Raw genomic sequence first — 16,416 nt, 5'->3', positions numbered from 1 at the left:
ATATTAATAATATTTTAAAGAAATAAATAATGATATCAACTTCTTGGTGTGTATAACCAAGCTTCAAGACACTATGACGAACATTAACTATTATTAACTATAACTTACGCTCTTCCGAAAGAATGTCCTTGAAATCTCATTACATAACTCCTCGTTTCAGTGCGAATCCTTTAAGGTTTCTTCAGTTAGGCTATGGAATTCACTTTATATTCGCTTAGCTCCTTTTCTATCTTACCTTAAATTTCTTCTGTACAAACATTACCTGTCAACCTAGTATCCTTAACTTTCTTACTAACTACTAACTAACGTGAGACTTATATTAAATTGTCGTGGTACATGTGCAATTTTTACTTTTTGTTTTTCATGTAAATGTTTTAGGTTTTTTGTACCTGTTTAGTTTTGTCTTAATAACTATGTATATGTATTATGTATTTGTGCATTACTAAGTGTACAACTACTTATTACACATCTCTTTGTAAGGTAGACCTTATATAATTAAATACAATTGTTTTCTCACAGTGGTTGCCTGGAAGAGATCGCTCGAAAGCGATAAGGCCGCCAGTTGCTCTCCTTTTAATTTAATATTATGTGTAACGAAGTGTTAATATATAAATAAATACATGATTATATATCACTTTAGCAATGGACATATAAATATTGAATTAATAATATTCGTTTTAAACAACGAAACAAAACATATTCTACATTCACACTGTTTTTTAATAAAATTAGTCTAATTCTTGTCTATGCTAACGTGAAAAGGCCATTGTCGTCGAAATTAAAGAATACCGCATAAATAAAAAGCAGAGAGTGGAATAAATTTAAAATACAGGCTCCTTCGAGCGTTGGATTTCACTCTGCCTCTACAAAATAATTACGCTGTCTCCGGCTACCTAGTAATTAATAGCATGAATAAATCTTAAACTTTTGTCGAGTTTGGTTACTTAAATTATTTTATAATATTAATAAACTTGTTATTTTGCGAGGGACGCTGAGTTCGCTTAGCTTTGCTACGTGTCATCTACGTCGTAGCGAATGCTACGGACTAAAGTATGCATTATTATGAATTGTGTTTTGTACAAGACTTCACTTTTTATATGGTCTAAGTGTAAAATGTGTATGATAAAAGTTCTTTTAAAAAATATTTTCTAATACAGTTCCATTTGAAATTGCAGGTTGTACAGCTAAGTCTTAACTTAAGATCAAGTATCAAATGCTCCCAAAGGTGCTGAGGTACCTTCTTTGAATGCGAAATGAGATCGTGACGAAAATAACGATATATTCAACAATATCCATGCACAAAATATACCATAAATTTTATTTTGCTTTATTTATCGGTTATGCTTAAACGATAGTGGCGGTCTTACTCGCCTAACCACTTTTGAAGGCTTTTACCGAAGAATCACGTTCTATTTAAATGGGTATGCATAAATTTGATTATCATGTGCTTCGCAAGCTTATAAAAAGCTATCCAATGTCACTAAACTAGCATTTGTATTGTATAAAAAATTTCATTTCTGGCATGGGCCCCACCATGAGCTCTTATTGCGTGGCTATTGATAACTTACAACTGAGATGCATGTTTATTCATACGATGACTTGTACGATGTTTCCACTCGACATCAGATTTCGTTCATTCAATTTATATGATCAAATAAATAATCAAAATTTGACTTCAAACTGCGACAGAATTCTAAAAATGTTACTTTTTGTTTTAAGTTTTTGTATCGAACTTACCAAATAATAGATCAGAACATATAAACATTGTAAATTGTATAACAAAAAATAAACCATGATTCCCTAAAATATCATACATTATATTATTGTTTTAAACCAGCTTCCACTCGCGTTGATATCGTGAATTAAACAAATTCTTTTACAACTTCATCAACGATTATTACGTGTTTTAAAATGTAGCATAATTAATTACACACATTAAAACTACGAAAAAAAATCAGGTTCTTTATTTCACAATAAATATAGCTATATCACTAGTATTTATTACAATTAAACTTTTCCTTATTATTCATGACTTGTATAATTATCCTCTGCTTTTTTGGTTGATTAAATAAATATAGTTATTTTTCAAATAATCATTTTGTAATTTATTTATTTAGGCAATACAACTGAGCGTTTCTTAAAGCAGTTTTTGCCGTGTACCAACACTATGTTTAACCAGCATGCTACATTATTTCCAAACCAATTTGACTTACTTGCAAGCCTTCTGGATATGTGAGTGTCTTGCAGCGGTATTACTCAACATCAGATGAGCCGTCCGTTTGTCTTCGGTTACATAAAAAAGCTCCTATCAAAAGTTAACAGAGACATTTAAAAATATAAGTGTCAACTATCATAGTACCATAAAACTTTACGTATAAATAGTTTTTAATGTTGTTAATTAAAAATAAATTTAAAATAATTTTTAGATTTTGTTATTATTATGGAATGATCTTTCAAAGCAAGACATACATTTTAAAACTAACAAACAACATATAAATCTCTTAATAATGTCTCATAAAAACAACACATACAAAAGAAATAAGAATTTTGTGTGTGCTCCTCCTCAAATTGTTTTGTTCTCTGCTTACATCACAGGCACATTTATACCGAATCAGGTATAAACAGGAGTTATAAGTATTATTAAATCGTTTGTTTAAATTATGATTTTTGTTTAAAGACACACACACACCTAGTGTGAATATATGATAATTTATGTTTTCCAGCTTAAGTGTTAAAAACACGAAAAATATTTCATTATTTGAAATATTTTAATGTCATTAAGAATTTTAAGTTTCTGAGAAAGACATCGTTCTCTGAAAGTTATTTTTTAATGTTGTAGCGTCGACAGTTATAATATTCATACATAAATTGTAAACTAACCTTTTAGATTTCTACAGTTGGTAAAATTATATATAAAGAAGGAAACAAAACTTACATAAAATTGTTGTCATCTCCTTGGCAACGAAATTATTACAAGTAGCCAGACCCAAGCTTCAATTGTGTCAAAGGAAATCCGTTTCCTCTTTGAATATGAATAACATCGTAATTTCTACAATCCCATAATATTGGACAGATTGGTCTCTCGTACGTTTAATTTAACCTTTTTTGTATCATAGTATTAGATTGGACTAATATTAATAAAGAATCAAGCAAAATTATGGATGTTTACAAACTGGGAAATTTTAACCTAGAAAGAAAGAGATTATAGTTCACGAGCAACATATTTACTCCCTGGATATTCTTGGCTTGATCAAAACAAACATGAGAGGAACCGGACTCTATACGACTCTAAAGATACCCACTATTTACTACTCAAGTCAAGAAAAACAAAGCAGAGGCAAGGTCGCAATATCTGAATCTCAAGAAGTAAATAGGTTTGTTTTCACAGCAGTAAAGGAACTCACATTCATGATCTCAATTAATCACTCTCATATCTGACGTTTACCTCAATGGAGCATCGGTATCCAGTACCCAAGATCTCCAAAAAGCTCTCGATAGATTGAAAAATGGGGTTACCATTGGTGGAGCAAAGAAAATTAACCTCAGTTATGCCGATGAAACTATTTACTTCTAGCATCAACCGAAACTTAATGAGCCGAGCTAATTCTTAGAGTCAAGAAAGGCAGTTAGTACTTTGGGCTAAATACAGCGAAGATGAAAGTAAAGATCATTGACAGGTCGAGCAAACTACACGCACTAGCGTACTCAAGGACCTAGAAGTAGTGGGCGAATTCAACTACCTCGGATCGTTAGTAGGCAGAAAAAGAAATGAACGAAAATCACGAATGAACTATGAGAAATCTATGTATAAGTTACCCTTATATAGCGTTGAAGGAGACGTAGTATTGAAGGCCGATGCTCAGAATTCCCTGGACAGCGAAAAGGACACATCTTTCAAGTCTCAGGCAACTAGTGCCTGAGCTTCTTTAGACATTTAACAGGCTGAGGCTAACTTAGAGAAGCTTGTAGTGACTGATGGAGAAGAAGGGACGAGACCACGAGGCCGATCCCCTATTAGCTGGACCGACCAAGTTAAGGTCCCTACAGGCCTCAGTATCACCCGAAGACATAGGGGATAGATATGGAAAACCCACAACCTTATGTAATGAATAACAATAAATGTGACTAAAGAAAAGAAAGAAAACTGATTTAGACATCTCGTACAACTGTTATGATAAACATAGCTCGTTCTATATGAATATTATAAAAAAGAGTAGTCGATATAAAATAAAAGATATAAAAACAGTTGACAATCAAATTAGTCCTTTTGTGTTGATGGCTGCATTCTAATACAATTGTACAATTTTTTAATTTAAAATAAAATAAATGTTTTAATATTCAGTAGACCCTTAATTATCATGGATCACTAGATATTAAGAAATACCGCCGCCTATAGATACCCTCACTTAAAAGCTCGCGAGTGCATGGCCGATGTAGCTGGTAGCTCTTTAGTATATGTACGCTCCTTTCTCAAACTAAAGCGTCTTATCACAACTCATTAATATCGTGTGCAATGATATAAGGCGCTGTAATTTGTGCTAAAAAGAACACGAATATGCCGAATTTTTCAGTCGCAACCTACCTTAAAATATCATGTCAAAAAAGGGGAGATAGATATTATTTAAACGGTTAACCTAGGAGAAACAAAAAATATCAATATAGGTTGGTAAAAAACATACTTTTAAATATGTATATATATATAAAATAACTTAATAAACCTTAAAATAGAAGAAACCTTTAGGCAAGGTTCCGAAGATACTGGCAGGGTACCCTGAAAAGCTAGACTAATTCTTTGTCCGAGATAGCTGTCCGCTCTACTCTACAGTCTCGTGTGATGTCGAATAACCTTTTCCTTAAAAAGCCTTATAGCGCTAGGACCCCACGGACCCCAGGGTCCACACCGAATGGGACAGAATCATATTCGGAGCCTAGACCACTGCATTTGCATGCTCTAGCTTTTTCAGCCGCTTCACAATCCGCACCAGTTCTGTTATTGGTTCCATGTGGATGGGAAGGGGCTAGCGTAAAACAGAGTATATACCTCTAAAGGCCAATGCTAATTTATAATAAATTAATACAATTCACGATAATGCATGAATGTGATTGTAAATCAGTTCGCTTGAAGCGTAGCCAGTGGCAGTGAAGTGAAAAACGTCGGAAATCTTGAAAGCTTCCGATTGTTAGAGAAATCTTATAGTTTAAGAGATGAAGAATGACGAATATGTTGGGGTTTAATTAGGTACTTGAAACAGCGTTAATTTGTATTAAATATTAATTAGCCAAAACCAAAATTCTTATTAACTTTTTAAGAAACACCACAATTGGTTTTGGTTGATCGGTTTCAAGCTGTTAGATTAAAAGTTAATACATTAATTGAAGACCCAAATATTTCTTTGTGAGAAAACCCACGGAAACGTCTTCTGATGTTATTATTAGGACTCATCGATTCTGGCTTACCTAACACTATAAGAACTAAATATATAAATAATATTAAACTTATATAATTAAGCATCTCTTAAGCTACATCATACACTGCGATTTCAATCTGTCTGAGTACTCTAGCAAACATATTAAGTTGCGGTCTGTCATACTAGAAAGAGTATTTAAATGTGGAAACTAAACAGATGCATTCAATGTAAATATATATTTTTTATTTAATTATTAACGCTTACCACATCGTACATCATACTTAATCTGCTGCATATTTTACAAAATCTTTCATCTAAAATGTATGAGAATTGAAGTAAATATAAGTGTTTCAAAAAAGAAATTAAAAATTAAAAGATGTAGTAAAAAAATCATCACCTAACAATGATTTCTCTAAAACCGATCAGCCCACTACCGAATATATCTAGCTCCGGATATGCACTACGGATTGAACAGTTACAATGGCGAAGAATTCTAAAAAGAGGTGCTTGGACTCCTAGGATGGTGTTTGTAGGAGGAATTTGGAAGATATTTCTGATTTTAGACCTAGGGAATGAGTAAGGGACGACAATTTTAATATCCAGTAAGAGGTCACTGCTCTGTATATGATTATTTAGCAGTTTATATTATATAAGAAGGTAACACCGGCCAAAGTTCTCCGATCATACAGTAATATCATATTACATTTTTTAAGTCGCTGATGAAAGCTAGGTGTCGCGTAAAAGATCTTTGAAAAATAAATATAGAAAAAATATTACTTGAAAATGCATTTGACTGCATATATATATTATAGAATATTTCTAGGAACGTGTAATTTAAGTATTTCTTGGTGAAAATGACTGCAAAGAGCTCCTCCAAGGGTATTAATAAAATCGCGTTTCACGCTATTTTGCTAACACGTCTAGTTGCTTGCCTGAACAAAAAAAAGGGGACAAAAAAGGAGATACACGGACTGTGACGACTGCCATTTTTGGCGTACCGTAGGCTCCTTTGCCCCTCTATATTATAGAAAAAATGTGTGCGTGTATAGTGTACACACGTAAGAAGTGAAACTTCTTTATGACCTTATTTTTCGAAAAATGATTTACTATATGCAACTTTACAGAAGTTGGTTAAATAAAGTTAAATAAGATAAAGTTTAACAAAGGGCTTTTATTATCATACACATAAATACAAATAATACAATTATTTCATTTTACTTTATTACTACTAAGCTTATTACAGAATTTCATTAATTGTAATATAATTATTACTATCATTGTTATCGTTATTATATATTTTTGTTGTTAACGGCTTCGAATCAACCGTGGTAGGGACAAGAAAAAGATGCTGCGTAACGGAAAAATGTGACGCGTAGCGGAATAATGTGACCCGTAACGGAATAATGTGACGTTTTTTTTTTAAAACGCTGATTAAGAAGTTTCACTTCAAAAATCACCAATCCGTCACGTACGTGTTTTTACTGCTTTTCATAAATACACTTGTCATGCTAATCTTGTCTAATTGCTAATCTAAGTCAATGCTTCGTTTTTCTACGATGCACCCTGCTATCGGTCACATATTTATCGTGTGTAACTTGCTTGCTTGCTGTTTTTTTTTCCATAAAACTGAGGGCAAGCGGTTAAGAGTCTCACCTGAAGTTAAGTTATAACGCCGCCCATAATCATTTTCAATGGCAAAGGGCTCGCGAGTCCGTTGCCGGCCTTAAAGATTATTTGTGCCGCAATTCTGCGTCAGCAAGACCACAACGGCGCCACTTACGGTGAATAATGTAACTATTTTTCGATTTGTTTCTTAATAATTGGCTATACATTTTACTGTTTATATTATGATTATACATTTTATAAAATTATTAGACCAGACTACTTATTAGAGCAGTGACGGCCTAGTGGCTTCAGTATGCGATTCTTATCCCTGAGGTCGTAGGTTCGATCCCCAGCAGTTCACCGATGCACTTTCTCTCTATGTGCGCATTTAACATCATGAGGAAAACGGGACCCCAAAAGTCGATGGCGTGCGTCAGGCACAGAAGGCTTATCACCTTCTTGTCTATTAGATTAACAAATGATCATCAGATACAGAAATCTGTGGCCCAGACCTAAAAAGGTTGTAGCACCATTGACTTTTTTATTTATTTTTTTACTTAGTATTTACAATTTGTGAATAAGAGTAAACTTAATTTAAAGTATGTATTGTGTGTGTTTGTATTACAATAAAGTTTTAACTCAAACCAATACTAAATAGTTTTTCATATGATTTATGAAATTCACTAGAAGCCAAAAATATTTACAAAACCTATTAATTTAAATTGGATGAATACATTTCAATAAAGTCAAATCAATATGTGCCTGCAAATCCATTAAAAATCGTTTAAAATAAATAGTAAAGTGATTTATGTTTAGTTAATATGAAATAATTGTTATGACTATATATCATTAACTATAGCACTGATCAAATAGTATATATTAATATATATGACGGAATAACTAGCTCCGTATTGTTTTTAAAAACTATGACATCACTGCTGTCGTCATTTACTTCATTGGTATCTGTATATTCCATAGCGAAGATAATTCAAAACAATATTTTTTTTAATGGAATCTCGCTGTTGGCCTTAGGGGCCTTTACAGCTCAGCTCGGGCTATTTTGGCGAGCGTAGCTCGGCTAGAATGGCTTGTTTTCCCGCGGCTAGCGCAAGGGCGTCTCCTGTGAGACTCGAACCTCGGCTTGGGCCGTCGCGGGTCGGTCAATCGCCTGAAGGGCAGGACGGAAGCTCACTGGAGTGAGCGAAGTGCGAAGTAAATGTCCTCGCCTTCCCCGGTGAAGGCGGTTTTTTACCCTAATCTGTGATTGGCTATTTTTATTATTTTTGGCCGCGCGGGCGGCTTTATATTATCGTTTGCTACGGTAATTGGATCATCCGGATCCGTTAGTATGTGTCGGGGCCTCCTACGAGCCTTTTTTGTCGGGAAGGGGTAATAGTTGATGCTATTACGCACCAGCGGATTGGGATGGTGTTTAGCCTTGTCAAAGTGGCGTGTGGACGCCAACTTCATTCATTGGGCTATGGTAGGGAGCTCCAGGTCGTGGTGGAGATCGACGTTTCTCACATAGAAGGGCGCACCGGTCGCGATTCTCATGAATTGCGACTGAAGCACCTGTAGCCGGTGAATATAGGAGGGGGCACAATGCGCAAAGACTACGCTAGCGTATGTCATGCACGGTCGGATGCAGGCCTTGTACAGGGTCACCTTGAGTCTGAGAGACATGTGACTCCTTTTATTTAGGAGGAAATGGAGGCGAGAGAGGACAAAATGGGCCTTCTTGCAAACGGCGGCTATGTGCTTACGGAAAGACATGCCGCTATCGAGCGTGACTCCTAGATATTTAACGGACTTTTACCATGGGATGGCTTGCCCGTATAGGGTTACCTCTGTCTTGAGGTGAAATTTATCCCTAGCGTTAGCACCGGGGTTGCCCCTGGCAAAGAAAACTGCTACGCTTTTCTCGGGATTTATTTGGAAGCCCCATTTCCGAAACCATTCGCCTAACGACGTGGTAGCGGTCTGGAGTCTGTCCACGGTGACACCTCTATCTTTGTGGGTGGTATAGAGAGCGGTGTCATCGGCATAGAGGGCTAGCTCCACATTGGGAGCCCTAGGGATGTCGCCGGTATACAGCGTGAACAGAAGGGGCGAGAGGACCGAGCCCTGAGGGACTCCGGCCATGATGGGGTGAGGAGACGAAAACGTTCCTTCTACGCGATAGCGCATTGAGCGGTCGGACAAGAAGTCGTGTACGATACGCACGAGTCTTAGTGGCACATTAAGGTGGTAGAGCTTGTAAACCAAGCCGTTGCGCCAGACCTTGTCGAAAGCTTTCGCTATGTCGAAGAAGAGCGCACCCGTGGCTCTCGGTTTCAGGGAGCTATTCATCCCGGAGAGGATGTGCTCCGTGATTCGATGGACTTGATGAACGCACGAGTGGGCCGGCTTGAAGCCAAACTGCTCATCGGGAATGAGCCCCTTATCTAGGGCAAAGTCTAGGATGCGCTTTTTAGGTTCCTTCTCGTAAAGCTTGCTAAGCGTATTGAGAAGGCTGATAGGGCGGTAACTGGAGGGGTTGTTACGAGGTTTGCCTGGTTAGTGAATACCAATAACAATGGCCTCTTTCCAATTGAAAATGGACACTAGTAGGCATATCAGATGGGGCGGGAGGCACCGGAGGACCTTGTTCGAGATGGCGTCGAGACCTGGAGATTTACGAGGCAGTGAACTCTTTATTAGAGTTTTGGCTCGGGAGGGAGCGGCAGTGCTACGATGCGTTCGACCTCGCGGTTCACGTGTTCAACGTGCGCCGGGTCGCTATGATCGAGATACGGGGTGCACTGCACCACTAGGTTGACGGCTAAGCACTCGGATTTTTCGTCGTCGTCGAATGCGTCAGGCAGATTTGGACGCTTGAGAGGGGGCATGGACGCCACCGTGTCGGTTTTAAAGGAACGCGCGAGAGACCAATAGGCCGTGTGCGAAGGTGACAATTCGCTGGTAAGACGGTCCCAGCGTTCGTTTCTAATTTCCCGCATGCGCTCTTTGACTCGGCGCTGCGAGGCGCGAAGTGCTCTGCGATTTTCGTCGGTCGGTGCTCTGGCGAAGGCGCGAGTCACCGCGTTCTTCTCGGGCAACAGATGCCTCGCGTCCCCCGTGGGAAGCTCCCAGCGTTGAGCGAACTCATCTGGGACCTTTCGGGACGACTCGGCGACCTTGGTCTGAATGTGATTGGTGACCGAGGAGATCGCGTCTAACGCGTGAGCGGACGAGACTAAATTGTCGGGGACATTTGGGAGGGCAGAGGTGTCGGCGGGCTTGAGGGCCTCGTCTAACTTCTGCCAGTCGACAATGGACTTTAACCTCTTCTCTCGAGTGTTAGGAGGGCCGAATTCAAAGTGAACCGGGAAGTGATCCGAGTCTAACTCGTGTAACGTCTCTACGCTTCGCGGCTGTAGTGCCACGTTACGTAAAACCGCTACGTCTATGACGTCCGTTGAAATTGAGCACGTCTATAAGCCTATTGAGGGCTAACCCATTAGGGTTTTGTTTTGAACTATTCCAGTCCCCGTGTTTGCTATTGAGATCCCCGACTAATAAGACCGAGGGGCCCATCGCAAACAGGGTTCTGAGATCGCTCTCTAGTATGTCCTTGGCGGTTGGGAGGTACACCGACGCGATAATAATCGGCTGATGGCCGGTCATGGCTACGCGCAACACAGAGCACTCTATGTTGGTAAGGGAGGGCGGGTCTAACGGCGAGCAGTGAAGCGCTCGTCTATAATAAATGAGCGTACCGCCTTTCGCCGTAGGTCGGTCGTTTCGCACTACGTTGTAATTCGCGAATCTGGGAGCGCGAACGCTGGGCTTGAGGAAAGATTCCTGTACTAGGCAAATATCTATTTGGTGACGAACGAGGAAATCTCGAACCAAATCTGCCTGCGATTTGAAACCGTTAGCATTGAAAGTCACTACGGACAGTGATCGAGCCTTGATCCTAGATGTGGTCGTAGCTATTGCGGTGTGGTGGAGTCTGCAAATTGCCGCACGAACTTAAGGAGCAGGACGTGCTCGATTACCAGCTGTTTCTTGTCTTCCGCGTTATTGGCGGATTTGAAAGCCTCGGAGAAGGCGACAAGAGCGTCTATATCTAACGCGTCTACAATGCTAAATGCAAGATTTAAGGCGTCGCGGACCTTTTCTGATTCCGCGGCGGCCTCCGCAGTGTGGCCGAGGACTTTAGCTGGAGGGCTCACCTTAAGTGTGGGCCTCTCCGTTATGACGGGGGTCGGCGCCGGCGCCTGGGAAGGCGTCACGGGAGCTGGGGAGGGCCCTCCGTAACGGGGGGCTTGGTCCAGACACTATTTTTGGGAGGTAGGGCCGGCGCATATGTGGGCTTTGCTCCCGCGCCACGACGTACCGCATCGCGCCCCGCCGTGGCCCAGACGCCGGCTTATGCGCCTTGGGGGCACGAGGGCACCCGCGATAATTCGCAGGGTGGCCCTGTTGCCCACAAAGCACGCACGCCGGCGTGTCAGCGCACGGAAGCGTTCTTTTGCAGTCCGCCGTGCCGTGGTCGTCTAGGCACTTCACGCACCGTGCCCTAGCGAAACAGTTACGGGCCGCATGCCCGTAGAGTTGACAGCGGTGACACTGTCGTGTGAAGGAATGTTTGAGGGGGGTTTCGACCCTCAGCCCCGAGAGCTTGCAACACTCTCGTAGGCTAAAAATCTTTTTCCCACTCCGGGTAGGATCAAGAACGGCGAGCACCATATCGTACTCTTCCTTTGTCGTTCTTTTGAGCATACGGAAAACATCCCTTACGGGGTATCCCTGCTCAATGAGGTCCGATTGGACAATCCCGGAGTCTATCTCCTTGGGAATGCCCTTATTAACTACCCTTAGAACGCGCTCCTCGGGTAGGGGGAAGGTGTGGCCACCGATACCTTCAGAGCGAAGGTGTGAAGTTAAAAATCGATGCCTGAACAGGTCGCGATGCCTTCGCGGAGGCATTTTTCTTAGCCTTACGCGGCGACGGCGATGGGGAACGCGGCGAATCCGCGGTTTCGGACTCTTGGAAAGCCCGTAGAGCGTCTGGATAACGCTGTTGAAAAAAGAGCAGCATTTTGCTCATGTCAGGGGGTGGATCCCCGGACGCCATTCTGATGGCGGGAAGCCAACAGTTTGACGGCGGGTGTGTACCTAGTTGCCTAAGTGTGGTGAGTACCTAATCTAATGGTTTCCCCTACTATGTGGTGTGTCTCCGCTGGTGATAGCGGAGGTGAGGTTTGTCACCGACCTAACCAGCCCGTAGGAGATTGGGTATAAGAGAGGGCGGCAGGCAGCAAGGCAGCGGTCGGACAGCACGTGCGCACTGTACAGCGGCAATCGGCGATGACTCACACGCGAGCGAGCGAGAGAGCACTAGAGCACTGATGACTCACACGGAGAGAGCACTGGAGCAGACGTCCGCACGGGTCGGCGGTCGGAAGCGAAGTCCTCAAAACAATAAATTCCAGTTACTCGTTTTATAGGCGATGTGGTGGGACGGGCGCCGTGCGTCACTTGTTTACATCGTTTGGAGCACGTGCACATTGACTCATACTTGTTTTGCTACTGTTGCATTTTGATTTGCGCCGATACGACCATTCTGACCGGCAGTGCGCGCTCTTCACTAGCCGTGTTCTCAATGTCTTACTGATGATTAACTATGGTACGTAATTGTTGCGTACACTATGATACTTAGTTGTTGCGTACACTATGATACTTAGTTGTTGCGTGCACTATGATACTTAGTTGTTACGTACACTGTGGTACTCGGTTACTGTGTACACTGTGGTACTTAGTCGCGTACACTGTGGTACTTTATTGTGACGTGTAATGTATGTGTGTTTTTTTAGAATTTTAAATAAAACGTACCCTTAACTTTGAATGAGTTGATCCCTGGGCTTCTTGTTCGCCTATATTGGCTCGTGAAGTAGATGGCACGGGCTCATTGGCCGATGATGAAGTGTCGTCATCTTCCGCTGATACGGTTATCTGTTCACCAGGTTGAGGTGCTCTGCGAAGTTGATCATGAGCAACCTTTCTTGGACGTCCTGCACCCACTACCCTTTTGACTAGATAGCGATCAGAATTCATGTTGTCTCGATCGGCTCACTAAATTTTAAATTCAACGAGGTTTGGTTACGTGGATTATTTTTAATAAGAACATAGTCTCCACGCTGAAAATTATAGATTTTTGCTTTTCTTGAATCAAATCGTAGCTTGTCCCGCTCTGCATTATGTGTCATCTTTTGATGAACATGATTAGTAAGCGCTTCAATATCAGTTGTCGGCTCGTCAATATCTACGAGTGTGAGTAGCTGAGAAGGAACACAATGTCTGCGTTAAGTAAGCAATGTGAGTAGAGCTACCCAAGTCACGCGGTGAGCAGTGCAGTTTAATGCCAACTGGAGTTCTTCAAGTGTCGTGTACCATTCTCTGTTTCATAATTTTTGATCATAACTAGAGCGTTCTCTACTGTAGCTACCAAACGTTCAAAAACTCTCTTCCACCATCAACTATGATTTGTATTGGAGAACCAAATAAGTGTACCGCACGTTTCAGTGCAGCCAAGGTACCGTGAGAATCCTTGTTGGTTATGTGATATAGAATTACATATTTTGTAAAAGCATCTATAGTCACAATAACGTGCTGTTGGTTTTCGGATGTTCCCAATTTGCCAGTTATGTCCATGTAGATAATTTGAAATGCAGTCGTTAGTTTCTGGATCGGATGCATTTGAGCTTGTATTACACCAAATGGTCCTTTCAATGTTCTACAGACTACACAGTTCTCAACAAATTTTCGAATACTCGTGTTCATGTTATTAAACCAGTAGCTGTCCTTAATTTTCTGCAACGTTTTATCCCAGCCAGGGTGTTTCAATGCCGTATTGAATGAGTTTATCATACTCCACTGAAAAGATCTAGGAACCACTGTGCAATATTTTTCCATAATCCTTCTCCATAAGACCCATGCTCGAGACAAATATTCATAAATATCTTTGGAAGAATCGTAGACGTGTTATCTGAATCGAACAATGTCTCTAGATCTATGTGGAACCAGCTGCCCACTGAAGTATTTCCGAACCAATTCGACTTAGACCTTCAAGAAAAGATCGTACAAATTCTTAAAAGGCCGGCAACGCACTCGCGAGCCCTCTGGCATTGAGTGTCCATGGGCGGCGGTATCACTTCACATCACATGAGCCTCCTGCCCGTTTTCCCCCTATTTTATTAAAAAAAATATCTCTAATCGAGATGTTAACAGTATGAGCACTTGCAAACAAATCCCCCTTTCAGTTCGGGATACTGCTATATCCTCCCTCACTTGCAGCCAGTGAGGCGACCAGCGGTCCAAGCCGCGGTTGCTGCCCTGGCCGTCCTTGAATTTGTCTGGTGCGTGGAGTGCCACGGCGCGATGTTTTGGAGGTGAGGATGTTGAGAGGCTTCTGCTCGATCAAACATCCTCTTCGCGAGCCGTGCGACGAACTCGTCGATGGACTCCATCCACAGGTCTCGCGCTATGGTGGCATTCCTCACGTAGCGTTTGCAATCTTAAATTCATAAACAGAAATGCTATTTTATTATATTATTAAGTTTTTTTATTTGTACTTAGAATGAATAAACGAATCTTATATTATATCTCTAGAGGAATTTAATCAGTGTTTGTCAAGAAATAATTCCGTTTTGAATTGTAGAAGTATATTCCATTGTTTTATAGATTTCTTTGGCTTCGCAGGTTTCTGCTTTTAATTTTAAGTTTGTTTTCATAGAAATGGTTTTATTATGTTTTCTTTTGGGTTACTACAGTTTTCTTTTGGAATTTTAACATAACACTTTGGATGTGGTTCAAAAAACACATTTAAAGTGTTATTGTGGCCAGAATGTCGAGGCTAAATGTGTTCAACCTGAACATTCTGGCCGTTCAAAGTGCACTAAATTGTGTTTAGAAAAATATAATTATTATGACGATGTTCCTAAAGATACGAGATGTGTAATTTGCTATGAATTTTGTACAAGTTTTTATTTTAATTTTTTATTTATTTTATATAAAACTGGACAGTGGACTATGACAGACATATAATGTAAATGATGACATTAAACTGGCTTCACCCACACCCTAACGCATTCTCCCTGAATCTGTTTAGTCTAAAAACATTTAAAAATATTTTTGTAGTAAGTAAGCTGTAAGATTTTTCTAAATAAATATGTATTTAAACTGTAAATATGAAGTCACTTGGAAACATTGCAATACAAACGTCAATGTATAAAAATCGATTTACGAATAGAAAATAGTGACGTTTAATTGGTTCGATTGTTGGATGCCGATCGATACTGCATTTAAGCACGAAGTTCACTGTTAACCTGAATAACACTATTAAATATGCGTTTGCGTATTTAAAGTAAAGATAACTAAATATATGAGAGGATAAGATCAGGGTACCGTACAAACCTACGGATAGGGCCTTACAGATGCGCCCTAACACATAAATAGTGAAGTAAATAAATACGAGATGTCTAGGCCAAGAGCCCTAAGATTAAAAACGCAGCACTATGGTTAGGACCGATGGGTCAAGGTGGTGGAAGTTTCTCAAAGCTATCAGGCTGGCTAACCACGATACTAAAGGGCTTGTGGAGGCACCACTTTGAGAGGAAGCGAGAAATTAGTAAGACAGAGCAATAATCAAATCTGATTTATTATTATAAAAAACATCTTAAATACTACAGATGTAAGTTATTATATAATATTCACACATATAAAGAGTAACTCTCGTGAGCCGGGTCAGCAGTTGGTCAATGTTCATGTGAAATCTGAACAGTATCCTTAAATATCACCCAGGAATTAATAAACGATTAGCAACCATGTAATCGTGGGCAGATCGTGAATTTGTGGGACCCTGTGCAATTACGGGGACGTCCCCGTAAACGCACAAAGACGCACGCCAAAGACGCACAATCCATTCGATAGACGCGCATCGCACATGAGTTGGTTGATCTCAGTGATACCAATAAACAAAATTGAATTTTTTGGTTCGTTTTCAGTTAGGATTGGAGGCCCCATGGATACATGGGGCCCTGGGCTGCATCCCAAAGAGCCCTTAATAAGATCAGACCTTGCATGTAATTTTTTTTAAATAAAGTGTTATTTTTATTTAATATCTTCAAAAATTATTAAATCAAAATGGAATGGGAGCTAAATTGATGAAGGTACAGAAAAAGAGACAAAAATATCCTAAGTAGGAGATGATCAAAGTAAAACTAAATTATTTTAGTTAGCAAGGAAACTACTGAAACAATAAACAACTTATTACAGGGCCAGAGTACATTCAGTAAGCATATAATATGTTATAATATTTAAAATAGCGGATTTATGCTGAGCCGAGACTCGTCACGTT

General features: G+C 40.1%; 1 pseudogene; it reads right to left on the bottom strand.

Annotated features, from left to right (window-relative positions):
- Positions 1-12,878: 12,878 nt before the first annotated feature.
- On the bottom strand, positions 12,879-13,757 carry LOC123712201 (annotated as a pseudogene).
- Between the last annotated feature and the right edge of the window lie 2,659 nt (positions 13,758-16,416).

This window comes from Pieris brassicae, chromosome 7, assembly GCF_905147105.1.
Source record: "Pieris brassicae chromosome 7, ilPieBrab1.1, whole genome shotgun sequence".
Classification (NCBI taxonomy): Eukaryota; Metazoa; Arthropoda; class Insecta; order Lepidoptera; family Pieridae; genus Pieris; species Pieris brassicae.
This window is presented reverse-complemented; position numbering and strand designations above follow the sequence as displayed.